Raw genomic sequence first — 14,265 nt, 5'->3', positions numbered from 1 at the left:
ATTATTATTATTAATATTAATATTATTATTATTATTTTTATTATTATTATTATTATTATTATTATTATTATTATTATTATTATTATTATTATTATTATTATTATTATTATTGTTATTATTATTATTATTATTATTATTATTATTATTATTATTATTATTATTATTATTATTATTGTTAGTATTGTCATTAATTTAATTGTTATTATGATAATTGGTGTTATAATTATTAGTATTATTAAATAACACTTATCATTATTATTATGATTATAGTAAGTGAATTGTTAATAATGTTATTATTACTAATATTATTATTATTACAAAGTATTAATATTTAGGATTAATACAATTATTATTATTATTATTATTATTATTATTATTATTATTATTATTATTATTGATATAGTTAGTATTATAATTATTACCAATATCATAACTATAACTATAAGTATTAGGAACATTATTTATCATTAATATATTTTTATAAGTAAGATTATTATAAATTGTATCATTTTAGTATTATTACCATTATTATGATTATTATTATTATTATTATTATTATTATTATTATTATTATTATTATTATTATTATTATTATTATTATTATTATTAAGTATTATACATTTATGAACTAAACTTGGAAATTATTGAAACTCTTATAATCTTGAATAAGATAAGTATTTAGATAAATAAATGATTTATATTGATTAAGATATAACTATAATCGTGCATATTGTAAACAAACTATCTATACATATGTAAATATTGATATAAAACCGTTAAGTTCTTAAGATATTAATAAGTATTATTATTAGCAATATTATTATTATGATCATTACTAATAATAATATTATTATTAACATTATTAACATTACTGATATTATTATTAATATTATTACTATCACTGTTATTGTTATTATTTCAAATAGATATTTCAAATATATCAATATAAATTTTTAATACCTAATATGATATTTTTCTAAACATCAATATAGGATACTTATAATACGTAACATATCTACTACTTTAAATCCATTATATATATACATATATACACATAGTTATACAAATTTTAAGTATTTAAAATATAAATAAATAGTCAATAAATTACTAATATAATAAATATATTAAAATACAAATTTGTTCGATTTCAATTATACTTTTTAATATATATATGAATGATATAGGTTCGTGAATCCGAGGGTGTGATGCCCCGTACAAAACCATCGTTTACGAATCATCAACTACAGGATCATTACAAGGTTAAGTACTATATGCTGTTTCAAAAGAAGTTGCATTCACAATAAAAAGGTGACTTCAAAATCGACATCATATGTTTTACACCAACAGTATGCTTCTACGAATAGCAAGCATGAATAAATGTTTGTGACCCTTAGGTCATTACAAAACATAGTTTAAAAGTATTAAGTTTGAATGCAAGATAAAGTGTTTCATGCAGTTGACATCTCTAGAGCAGCGGGTGTCTACAACAGGTCTAGTAACACAGCGGAAGCAAGCTTAGGCACCTGAGAAAAACATGCTTAAAATGTCAACACAAAGGTTGGTGAGCTATAGTTTAAGTATAACAGTAATATAAGGTAGGCCACTAGGTTTCAGTGCTACAAAGAGCGTTTCAAAACAATATGATAAAGTATATGCTTAGCCGTAGGCACTTGGTAACTAACTTAACGTTTATACCCCCTGAAAGTACACTTGGCAAGTGCGTATGTATTACGAAGTATCAAACACTCGTTATATGCTAACGCGACTAGCCCGAGTGGGGATGTCAAACCCTATGGATCTATATCTAAGATTCGCGTTCACGGTTCAAAAACCAACGATTAAACGTTACCGAGCTAAAGGGAATGTTTGTGCCGTTGTATAACCCACACATATATAAGTTTAAGTACTCGTTCCTAGTATGTAAAACATAAAACACGTATGTATTCTCAGTCCCAACATGTTAAAGTAAAAAGGGATGCTATAACTCACAATGATAAAGTAGCGGTAAAGTCGAGTCAAAAAGTAAGCAAGTACGTTTGTCCAAAAGGTCCTCAACCTTGTAAAGTTGTGTCACCCACTTGCTAACCTTGTATTAGGAACGCGACACGTCCAGTATACTTGCTCCGAATATTACCTTTCGGTAAACTACCGTCCGGTTGTAAAGGAAAGCGTTGAACAAGCAACTGTTAAGGCAATGTCCCCTGACATGCTTTTAATTATGGTCTATAACGTGTCGGACGCAATTACTATCCTTTGTAGGAGCAATAGTAAAGCTCACCCTTATAATTTATCGGTCTGGCACAAGGTCCTGTCTTTGACCATGCTATGCAACCACCGTTCTTACGGTTGATACCCGATTTAGTTCAGGTGACCTAATGAATTCCAGTTGAATTCCTAGGATTTTACGTTCAATGGTAATGAACGCATTGAAAATAGGTTTTCAGAAAACAAATCGGTTTGTAATTTTGATCAAAATATTTTCTCGTTCAAGCTCGAGTTTAGATATCATTGAATTCCATGAGTTTGTAATTCTCAATCTTTAAGGTCAATCTCAAGGATTGAGTAATATCAGTCTTAAAAGCAGATTTTTTTGATCTTTAAGGAGATTATCCTTTCTGGGGATCTGATTCATTAGTCTTATCAAGGTAATTTGCACGGCATCCTCCCCATTTTACAAGACAGATCCTCTCATGGTTAGGATAAGTCTGACCACTTGGCGACCCTGTTTTATGCTGAGGTCCGTGGATTTCCTGCTGATTTTAGTGATGACTTTTCTAGGTTTTTCGTCAACCTACAGCTGGTCTGGACGACAACTTCATGACCTAAATCAAGAAGCGCGTTTCTTTTTCGGAAGACTTTACTTCCTTTTAATGATGGAATTGATTCATCGCGTAGATCCATCTTTCTTACAGTAAATCGGGTAAAACAGTTAATTATCGTCCAAAACAAAAGTATTTTCAATTATTTGTACAAAAATATGTGACATATGTTTAAGATAACTTGGTGAATTTTCCCACACTTGGCTTTTATTTTCCTTTTTGTTCTCCTCTATTCCATTCTTAAATGAATTCTAACATTTTGGTTTGTTTCTCAATTTATGTCCTTTCCAAGGTAACAATAATTTCGGTGTTAACACCTAGTTTTATCGTTCATAAATATGTATAAACATGATTTTAAATTCATTTAGTTGAAAATTTTGAAAAATTTTACTAGAATTGGGTAGTCAGTATATAAGACTAGGGCTGTTCTTTATTATCAGAGAGCACTAGATTCTAATACAACTACTGCTTTACTAGTATTTTTAATGGTAACCAAGTGTATAAAGTAAAAATTTTAAAAATTCGAAAGAATTTAACCCCTTCCCACACTTAAGATGTGCCCTCATTTGCAAGAAATCAGTAACAATTTAAATTATTGAGGGTGATTAGCGTAGAAATGATTAAATTTTACCAAAGTTTCCAAACATATTTGTGTTTGTTTGCTGAATGATAAATGGTGCATATCATTTGTTCATTCCGTCTTGTTGTTACTGTGACAACCCGGAAATTTCCAACCAAATTTAAACTTTAATCTTTATATGTTTCCGACACGATAAGCAATATTTGTTAAGTTAAATTTCAAGAATTTTAAACTATGTTCATACATTCATTCAACCTCGACCAAGTTCCAACGATTCACGAACCATTAAACGAATATGATTATATATGTATATGTGTATATATATTATAACTTGAAACGTAAACAAAATATTAGATTAAATACTTTATATGATTGTATCTGTTTCAAAATGTTTATCAATGGAATTAGAAGATAAGATCAAATGATTGAATTATCAGATATATTAAATTATGATTACAAGTCTCTGTTGAAAGGCCTACGTTGATTTGAGAAATCTTTTCATTTTAACAAAATTCGGAAAATGGTAAAGTGATTTATAAATATGAACAAATTGTCAATCATTGAGAACTAGACAAAGGATAGTGGAAGATTGAATCTCATAAAGACTCGATTGATCTATTTAGTTTCAAACGTACAAAAACGTTTTCAGTTTAAAAAGAACTTTATTATTAAAACGTATATAACTTTTATAAATATCTAGAACCACTTTTGACAACTCATTACTTAACTAGTATGATAAAGATAACGATATTTATATTTTATTTTATTAAATATATATAACGATTTAAATTAATATTATATATATTTATACGCATATTATATGTACATAGTTTTATACTTTTACTATACTTAAACTTTACCTTTACTTTATTTTTACTTTACTTTAACTTTAATAATTCATACTTTAATAATTCACTTTAATAATTCATACTTTAATAATTCACTTTAATAATTCATACTTTAATAATTCACTTTAATAATTCATACTTTAATAATTCACTTTAATAATTCAAAAATATATTATAAATAGAATTCAATAGGTTTCATTATTTCATAGAAACTTGAAAATAGTTTTCTCTAAACTCTCTCAATCGATTTACATATATATATTTACTCTGTATTATCTCAAGATATTATTAGTATACATAAAATATTACGACGGAGTGCTGTCCGAGTGATTTCGAAGTTGTTTTTTTCGAGTGAGATAGGATTAAGGAAATTATGGGTTATAGCTATGGAGGTGATTGAGTATGGTTCATGGGTATGCTCGTGAGGTCAATATAGTGTTTATCATCTCCGTTGCGTTTACGTACCTTTCCTGCAATATTGAATCTCAATATTGATATGTGAGTACTCATAATTTAATTTTTACATACTAATAGTGTATCCCTGACTAGTGCTCGAGTATATAGGATTATGCATGCTTGTACTTTTGATATTGCCATTAGATAGGTTATGTTGATTCCTGAATTAGTTACATATACGATTGAGATAAGGTATAAGATATGCATGTCGTTGGAAAGCTAGCGAAAAATAGTTGAATTTTGGTTTAAGAATCACTTGAATACAAGTAACGGTTAGAAAGTTATGAAATAAACAAATTGCATAATTAATTTCGTAATTAAAATTGCTGATGATAATTAGTGAACTAATTTTTTGGGTTATAAAAAGTGGTTATTTGGATTCTACTCGTCGAGTAGATGAATTTTCATATAAAGCACGTCTCGTTTCGTTGAACGGTTGTCAAGTTATGGACAAAAGAAGTTTTGCAAATTTTGATGAAATGTCGAAACGGGAACTGAAATTCTCGCTGATCTGCGTTGTTTCATATATAAAAAAAATACCACTGAATTCTTTGCTGTAAGGTCTAACAAACGACTGTCAATTCGAGTCTCGGCGATTTTTTTAAAAATCATCAAAGTTGACGGTTTGGTCACATTTTAAAATTCTAAAAAGAGCTGAAACTTTTTTATTTAAAAATGTCAGTTTTGTATCAGTTGTCATGGTCGGCCTGTTATGTGTTTACTCTTGCCAAAAATCATGTTATATCTTTGTGGTAACGAGAATTTGCAGGCTTTGACCGTTTGTCAATACGAGTTTTGAGGAATTTTTTAAAAATCTCCAAAGTAGGCTACTCGGTCACTTTTGTAAATTTATTAAAGCTGAAAAATTAACTTTGAAACGCCGAAAACGCGTTGGCAACTACGCGTTGTCTAGGTTTAGTTTACTTCTGTAATATTTATGCTTAATCTTTTTGGTAATGTGTAACTTTTATCTTTGGCCGTTTATCAATCGGAGTTCCGATAATTTTTCTAAAAATAGCTGAAGTGGCCCGTTTAGTCATGTTTGACCGAAAATCATTTTTGTATAAGTTATTATATATTTGCATGCGACCTCATTTATACTTTGACCTTTGACTTTTGACTTTAACCTTTGACTTTTGACTTTGAACTTTGACTTTTCCTGTTAACTTTTCAGTTAACTTTTTGTGTTGATTTTCTCTAAAAAAAAAAAAAAAACCTAAAATACTATTTTATGATTATGAAACCATTTGTGTTACGTTGTTTCACACGTCACCTTTTACTAGAATCTTAATTGAGCATGAGTAATATAACATGTTACTATATTGTAGAGTCAGACTCGAGCTATAGGATAGGATTACACTATGACTTGACCTAAATTGCTATACAAATATTGACCAACATATAAATATATATAATTAATATAGGTTCGTGAATCCGAGGCCAACCTTGCACTTGTTCAATGACGTTATATGTATTTTTACTACGAAATACAGTATGGTGAGTTTCATTTGCTTTTTTACCCTTTATATTTTTGGGACTGAGAATACATGCGCTTTTATAAATGTTTGACGAAATAGACACAAGTAATTGAAACTACATTCTATGGTTGAATTATCGAAATCGAATATGCCCATTTTTATTAAAGTCTGGTAATCTAAGAATTAGGGAACAGACACCCTAATTGACGCGAATCCTAAAGATAGATCTATTGGGCCTAACAAACCCCATCCAAAGTACCGGATGCTTTAGTACTTCGAAATTTATATCATGTCCGAAGGAGGATCTCGGAATGATAGGGGATATTCTTATATGCATATTGTTAATGTCGGTTACCAGGTGTTCACCATATGAATGATTATTTTTGTCTCTATGCATGGGACGTATATTTATGAGAACTGGAAATGAAATTCTTGTGGTCTATTAAAATGATGGAAATAAATGATTATGATAAACTAATGAACTCACCAACCTTTTGGTTGACACTTTAAAGCATGTTTATTCTCAGGTGTTAAAGAAATCTTCCGCTGTGCATTTGCTCATTTTAAAGATATTACTTGGAGTCTTTCATAGCATATTTCGAAGAACGTTGCATTCGAGTCATTGAGTTCATCAAAGATTATTATTAAATTAATTTATAGTTGGATAGTGGATATTATGAAATGGTATGCATGCCTGTCAATTTTCGTTGTAAAGAAAGATTGTCTTTTAAAAACGAATGCAATATTTGTAAAATGTATCATATAGAGGTCAAATACCTCGCAATGTAATCAACTATTGTGAATCGTTTATAATGTATATGAATGGGTCCTTTCAATTGTCTATGCTCCGCGGCTCGTATTTTAAATATGGCCCCAACCAAGAAAGTGGAATGAACTCCTCATGAGATGTGGTTTGGAAAACCTCCATCTCTATCATACTTAAAGGTATGGAGATGTGAAGCTTATCCTAAGTGTTATGTCCCTAATAAGTTGAATGCTCGATCCACGAAGTGTATCTTCATAGGATATCACAAGGAAGATAGATCTTGAAGAGGTTCAAAATCAAGTAGATGATACATAATTGGTTGACACTAGCACTCAATATGAAAATGTTGAGAGTGATCAAATGGATGATCAAAATACACAAGACATTCACAGATCTGGTAGGATTAGTAATCCTCCTGAGAGATATGGGTTTCTCATGGATGGTTGCTATGTGGTTGATTTGGATGAACCAACAAACTACCAAGATGCTTTATCAAGGATTGATAAAGATAAATGGCAGGAAGCCATGAACGCTGAGATGCAATCCATGTATGACAACCAAGTTTGGGAACTTGTTGCGCAACCTCCTGGCTCTAGGCTAGTTGATTGTAAATGGCTTTTCAAAATGAAAACCGACATACATGGAAACTTGAGTACATATAAAGCTAGACTTGTAGCAAAAGGTTTCACTCAAACTCAAGGGGTTGACTAATGATGAAACTTTTTTTCCTGTGGCAATGCTAAAGTCTATTAGGATATTACTTGCCATTGCTGCTCATTATGATTATGAAATATGGCAAATGGATGTCAAGACCGCTTTTCTAAATGGACATCTTGAGGAAGATGTCTATATGGTTCAGCCTGAAGGTTTTGTTGATCCGAAATATCCTAAAAAGGTATGCAAGTTAAAGAAGTCAATCTACGGATTGAAACAAGCATCTAGAATGTGGAATCATCGTTTTAATGAGGAGGCCAAGAAATTTGGCTTCATTAAAAATAGTGATGAAGCTTGTGTATACAAGAAAGCTAGTGGGAGCACAATCAAGTTCCTTGTACTATATGTGGATGATATATTGTTATTTGGAAATGATATTCCGGCAATGCAAGGTGTTAAAACTTGGCTAAGTAAATGCTTCTCCATTAAGTATCTTGGAGAAGCACAATATGAAAGGACCCGTTCATATACATTATAAACGATTCACAATAGTTGATTACATTGCGAGGTATTTGACCTCTATATGATACATTTTACAAACATTGCATTCGTTTTTAAAAGACAATCTTTCTTTACATCGAAAATTGACAGGCATGCATACATTTTATAATATCCACTATCCAACTATAAATTGATTTAATAATAATCTTTAATGAACTCAATGACTCGAATGCAACGTTCTTCGAAATATGCTATGAAAGACTCCAAGTAATATCTTTAAAATGAGCAAATGAACAGCGGAAGATTTCTTTAACACCTGAGAATAAACATGCTTTAAAGTGTTAACTAAAAGGTTGGTGAGTTCATTAGTTTATCATAATCATTTATTTCCATCATTTTAATAGACCACAAGAATTTCATTTCCTGTTCTCATAAATATACGTCCCATGCATAGAGAAAAAAAATAATCATTCATATGGTGAACACCTGGTAACCGACATTAACTTGATACATATAAGAATATCCCCTATCATTCCGGGATCCTCCTTCAGACATGATATAAATTTCGAAGTACTAAAGCATCCGGTACTTTGGATGGGGTTTGTTAGGCCCAATAGATCTATCTTTAGTATTCTCGTCAATTAGGGTGTATGTTCCCTAATTCTTAGATTACCAGACTTTAATAAAAAGGGGCATATTCGATTTCAATAATTCAACGATAGAATGTAGTTTCAATTACTTGTGTCTATTTCATCAAACATTTATAAAAGCGCATGTATTCTCAGTCCCAAAAATATAAAGGGTAAAAAGGCAAATGAAACTCACCATACTGTATTTCGTAGTAAAAATACATATAACGTCATTGAACAAGTGCAAGGTTGGTCTCGGATTCACGAACCTAAATTAATTAAATATATTTATGTGTTGGTCAATATTTGTCTAACAAATTAGGTCAAGTCATAGTGTACCACAATCCTAATGCTCGAGACTAATATGCAAAAGTCAACAAAAATAAATTTGACTCAAAATAATTTCCAAAATCTATACATGATTAATATATAGTTTAAATATCGTCGTTTTATATTTTTAAATATTTTTAAAATATTTATCAGAGTAAATAATATAATTTATTTATTAATAAATAAAATTTTATATTAAATTTATATAATAAAATATACTTTTGTATATATTAAGTAATAAAATTTATAGGGTTCATTTAATATTATAAAGATAATATGATAGGTATTATTAAAGTAAGTTATTACACGTAGTAAAATATGTTTGTATCACATATTTATTTGATAAAATAATATCTATAATGATAGTAAGTAAAAGTTGTATTATTTTGTAATAATAATAATTATTATAAAAATATCAATATTTATAATTACTAAGATGATATTATGATAAAACGATAATTCTAATTATGATAACTTTAATATTTACGATAATTTTTAATATTATCTTTAAAATAATAAATCTATCTAAAATAATAATAATAATGATATTTTATAGTAACAATGACATTTCTATTAAAATGATAATTTTTGTTAAAATGATAGTTTTAATACTAACGATACTTTTAATAATAATAGTAATGATAAAAATAATAAGAACGATAATTTTATCTAAATCAATATCTTATAATATTTTAATTTCATCATGATACTCTTACCCATTATTTCCTAATCGTTTTGTTTAATAGCTTTTAATCGACTTTTATATCGTGTTCATAATAATGATAATAATAGTAATCAAAATAATTAGGTGTTACAAATATTTGTTTTAATTACACTAATATTAATAATGATAGTTACTATAACATTATTAACAATAATACTAATAATTATCTTAATGAGAATATAGTAATAATAATAATAACAATAACAATAACCATTTTTAAATAATGATATATATATTAATAATGATAATAATAATAATAATACCAATAATAATAATAATAATAATAATAATAATAATAATAATAATAATAATAATAATAATAATAATAATTAGATAATAATAATAATACTAATTATAACTTTAACGATAATAACGATAGTAATAACAAAAAAAAATAACAATTTTTAATGATAAACCCCTTTTATTGATAAAGATAATAATAATGATAATAATAAGATAAAACTAGAACGACGATAATAATAATCATTTTTAATAAAAATATCGAAAATTCAATTGATTATAACTTCTAATCCGTTCATCGAAACTATTCGATATCTAAAGGAAAAGTTCTTAATTTTTCGCTAGCTTTCCAAGGACATGCATATCTTATACCTTATCTCAACCGCAAGTGTAACTAATTCAAGATTCAACCTAACCTGTCTAAGGGCAATATCAAAAGTACAAGCATGCATAATCCTAAATACTCGAGCACTAGTCAGGGATACACTATTAGTATGTAAAAGTTAAATTATGAGTACTCACGTATCAATATTGAGATTCAATATTGCAGGAAAGGTACGTAGACGCAACGGAAATGATAAACACGATATTGACCTCACGAGCAAACCCATGAACCATACTCAATCACCTCCATGGCTATAACCCATAATTTCCTTAATCCTATCCCACTCGAAAAACAATTTCGAAATCACTCAGACAGCACTCCGTCGTAATATTTTATGTATACTAATAATATCTTGAAATAATACGGAGTAAATATATATATGTAAATCGATTGAGAGAGTTTAGAGAAAAATATTTTCAAGTTTCTATGAAATAATGAAACCATTGAATTCTATTTATAATAGATTTTTGAATTATTAAAGTGAATTATTAAAGTACGAATTATTAAAGTGAATTATTAAAGTATGAATTATTAAAGTGAATTATTAAAGTATGAATTATTAAAGTATAAATTATTAAAGTGAATTATTAAAGTTAAAGTAAAGTAAAAATAAAGTAAATGTAAAGTTTAAGTATAGTAAAAGTATAAAACTATGTACGTATAATACGCGTATAAATGTATATAATATTAATTTAAATCGTTATATATATTTAATAAAATAAAATATAAATATCGTTATCTTTATCATACTAGTTAAGTAATGAGTTGTCAAAAGTGGTTCTAGATATTTATATGAAATGTCCCGTTCTTATTGATTAAAAACGTTCCATATTAATTGATTTCGTTGCGAGATTTTGACCTCTATATGAGACGTTTTTCAAAGACTGCATTCATTTTAAAATAAACCATAACCTTTATTTCATCAATAAAGGTTTAAAACGCTTTACGTAGATTATCAAATAATGATAATCTAAAATATTCTGTTTACACACGACCATTACATAATGGTTTACAATACAAATATGTTACAACAAAATAAGTTTCTTGAATGCAGTTTTTACACAATATCATACAAGCATGGACTCCAAATCTCGTCCTTATTTAAGTATGCGACAGCGGAAGCTCTTAATAATCACCTGAGAATAAACATGCTTAAAACGTCAACAAAAATGTTGGTGAGTTATAGGTTTAACCTATATATATCAAATCATAATAATAGACCACAAGATTTCATATTTCAATACACATCCCATACATAGAGATAAAAATCATTCATATGGTGAACACCTGGTAACCGACATTAACAAGATGCATATATAAGAATATCCCCATCATTCCGGGACACCCTTCGGATATGATATTAATTTCGAAGTACTAAAGCATCCGGTACTTTGGATGGGGTTTGTTAGGCCCAATAGATCTATCTTTAGGATTCGCGTCAATTAGGGTGTCTGTTCCCTAATTCTTAGATTACCAGACTTAATAAAAAGGGGCATATTCGATTTCGATAATTCAACCATAGAATGTAGTTTCACGTACTTGTGTCTATTTTGTAAATCATTTATAAAACCTGCATGTATTCTCATCCCAAAAATATTAGATTTTAAAAGTGGGACTATAACTCACTTTCACAGATTTTTACTTCGTCGGGAAGTAAGACTTGGCCACTGGTTGATTCACGAACCTATAACAATATATACATATATATCAAAGTATGTTCAAAATATATTTACAACACTTTTAATATATTTTGATGTTTTAAGTATATTAAGTCAGCTGTCCTCGTTAGTAACCTACAACTAGTTGTCCACAGTTAGATGTACAGAAATAAATCGATAAATATTATCTTGAATCAATCCACGACCCAGTGTATACGTATCTCAGTATTGATCACAACTCAAACTATATATATTTTGGAATCAACCTCAACCCTGTATAGCTAACTCCAACATTCACATATAGAGTGTTTATGGTTGTTCCGAAATATATATAGATGTGTCGACATGATAGGTTGAAACATTGTATACGTGTCTATGGTATCTCAAGATTACATAATATACAATACAAGTTGATTAAGTTATGGTTGGAATAGATTTGTTACCAATTTTCACGTAGCTAAAATGAGAAAAATTATCCAATCTTGTTTTACCCATAACTTCTTCATTTTAAATCCGTTTTGAGTGAATCAAATTGCTATGGTTTCATATTGAACTCTATTTTATGAATCTAAACAGAAAAAGTATAGGTTTATAGTCAGAAAAATAAGTTACAAGTCGTTTTTGTAGAGGTAGTCATTTCAGTTGAAAGAACGACGTCTAGATGACCATTTTAGAAAACATACTTCCACTTTGAGTTTAACCATAATTTTTGGATATAGTTTCATGTTCATAATAAAAATAATTTTCCCAGAATAACAACTTTTAAATCAAAGTTTATCATAGTTTTTAATTAACTAACCCAAAACAGCCCGCGGTGTTACTACGACGGCGTAAATCCAGTTTTACGGTGTTTTTCGTGTTTCCAGGTTTTAAATCATTAAGTTAGCATATCATATAGATATAGAACATGTTTTTAGTTGATTTTAAAAGTCAAGTTAGAAGGATTAACTTTTGTTTGCGAACAAGTTTAGAATTAACTAAACTATGTTCTAGTGATTACAAGTTTAAACCTTCGAATAAGATAGCTTTATATGTATGAATCGAATGATGTTATGAACATCATTACTACCTTAAGTTCCTTGGATAAACCTACTGGAAAATAGAAAAATGGATCTAGCTTCAACGGATCCTTGGATGGCTCGAAGTTCTTGAAGCAGAATCATGACACGAAAACAAGTTCAAGTAAGATCATCACTTGAAATAAGATTGTTATAGTTATAGAAATTGAACCAAAGTTTGAATATGATTATTAACTTGTATTAGAATGATAACCTACTGTAAGAAACAAAGATTTCTTGAGGTTGGATGATCACCTTACAAGAGTGGAAGTGAGCTAGCAAACTTGAAAGTATTCTTGATTTTATGTAACTAGAACTTGTAGAATTTATGAAGAACACTTAGAACTTGAAGATAGAACTTGAGAGAGATCAATTAGATAAAAAAAATTGAAGAATTAAAGTGTTTGTAGGTGTTTTTGGTCGTTGGTGTATGGATTAGATATAAAGGATATGTAATTTTGTTTTCATGTAAATAAGTCATGAATGATTACTCATATTTTTGTAATTTTATGAGATATTTCATGCTATTTGCCAAATGATGGTTCCCACATGTGTTAGGTGACTCACATGGGCTGCTAAGAGCTGATCATTGGAGTGTATATACCAATAGTACATACATCTAAAAGCTGTGTATTGTACGAGTACGAATACGGTTGTATACGAGTAGAATTGTTGATGAAACTGAACGAGGATGTAATTGTAAGCATTTTTGTTAAGTAGAAGTATTTTGATAAGTGTATTGAAGTCTTTCAAAAGTGTATAAATACATATTAAAACACTACATGTATATACATTTTAACTGAGTCGTTAAGTCATCGTTAGTCGTTACATGTAAGTGTTGTTTTGAAACCTTTAGGTTAACGATCTTGTTAAATATTGTTAACCCAATGTTTATAATATCAAATGAGATTTTAAATTATTATATTCTCATGATATTATCATGTACGAATATCTCTTAATATGATATATATACATTAAATGTCTTTACAACGATAATCGTTACATATATGTCTCGTTTAAAAATCATTAAGTTAGTAGTCTTGTTTTTACATATGTAGTTCATTGTTAATATACTTAATGATATGTTTACTTATCATATTATCATGTTAACTATATATATATCCATATATATGTCATCA

Source organism: Rutidosis leptorrhynchoides, chromosome 10 (assembly GCF_046630445.1).
Source record: "Rutidosis leptorrhynchoides isolate AG116_Rl617_1_P2 chromosome 10, CSIRO_AGI_Rlap_v1, whole genome shotgun sequence".
NCBI lineage: Eukaryota > Viridiplantae > Streptophyta > Magnoliopsida > Asterales > Asteraceae > Rutidosis > Rutidosis leptorrhynchoides.
This window is presented reverse-complemented; position numbering follows the sequence as displayed.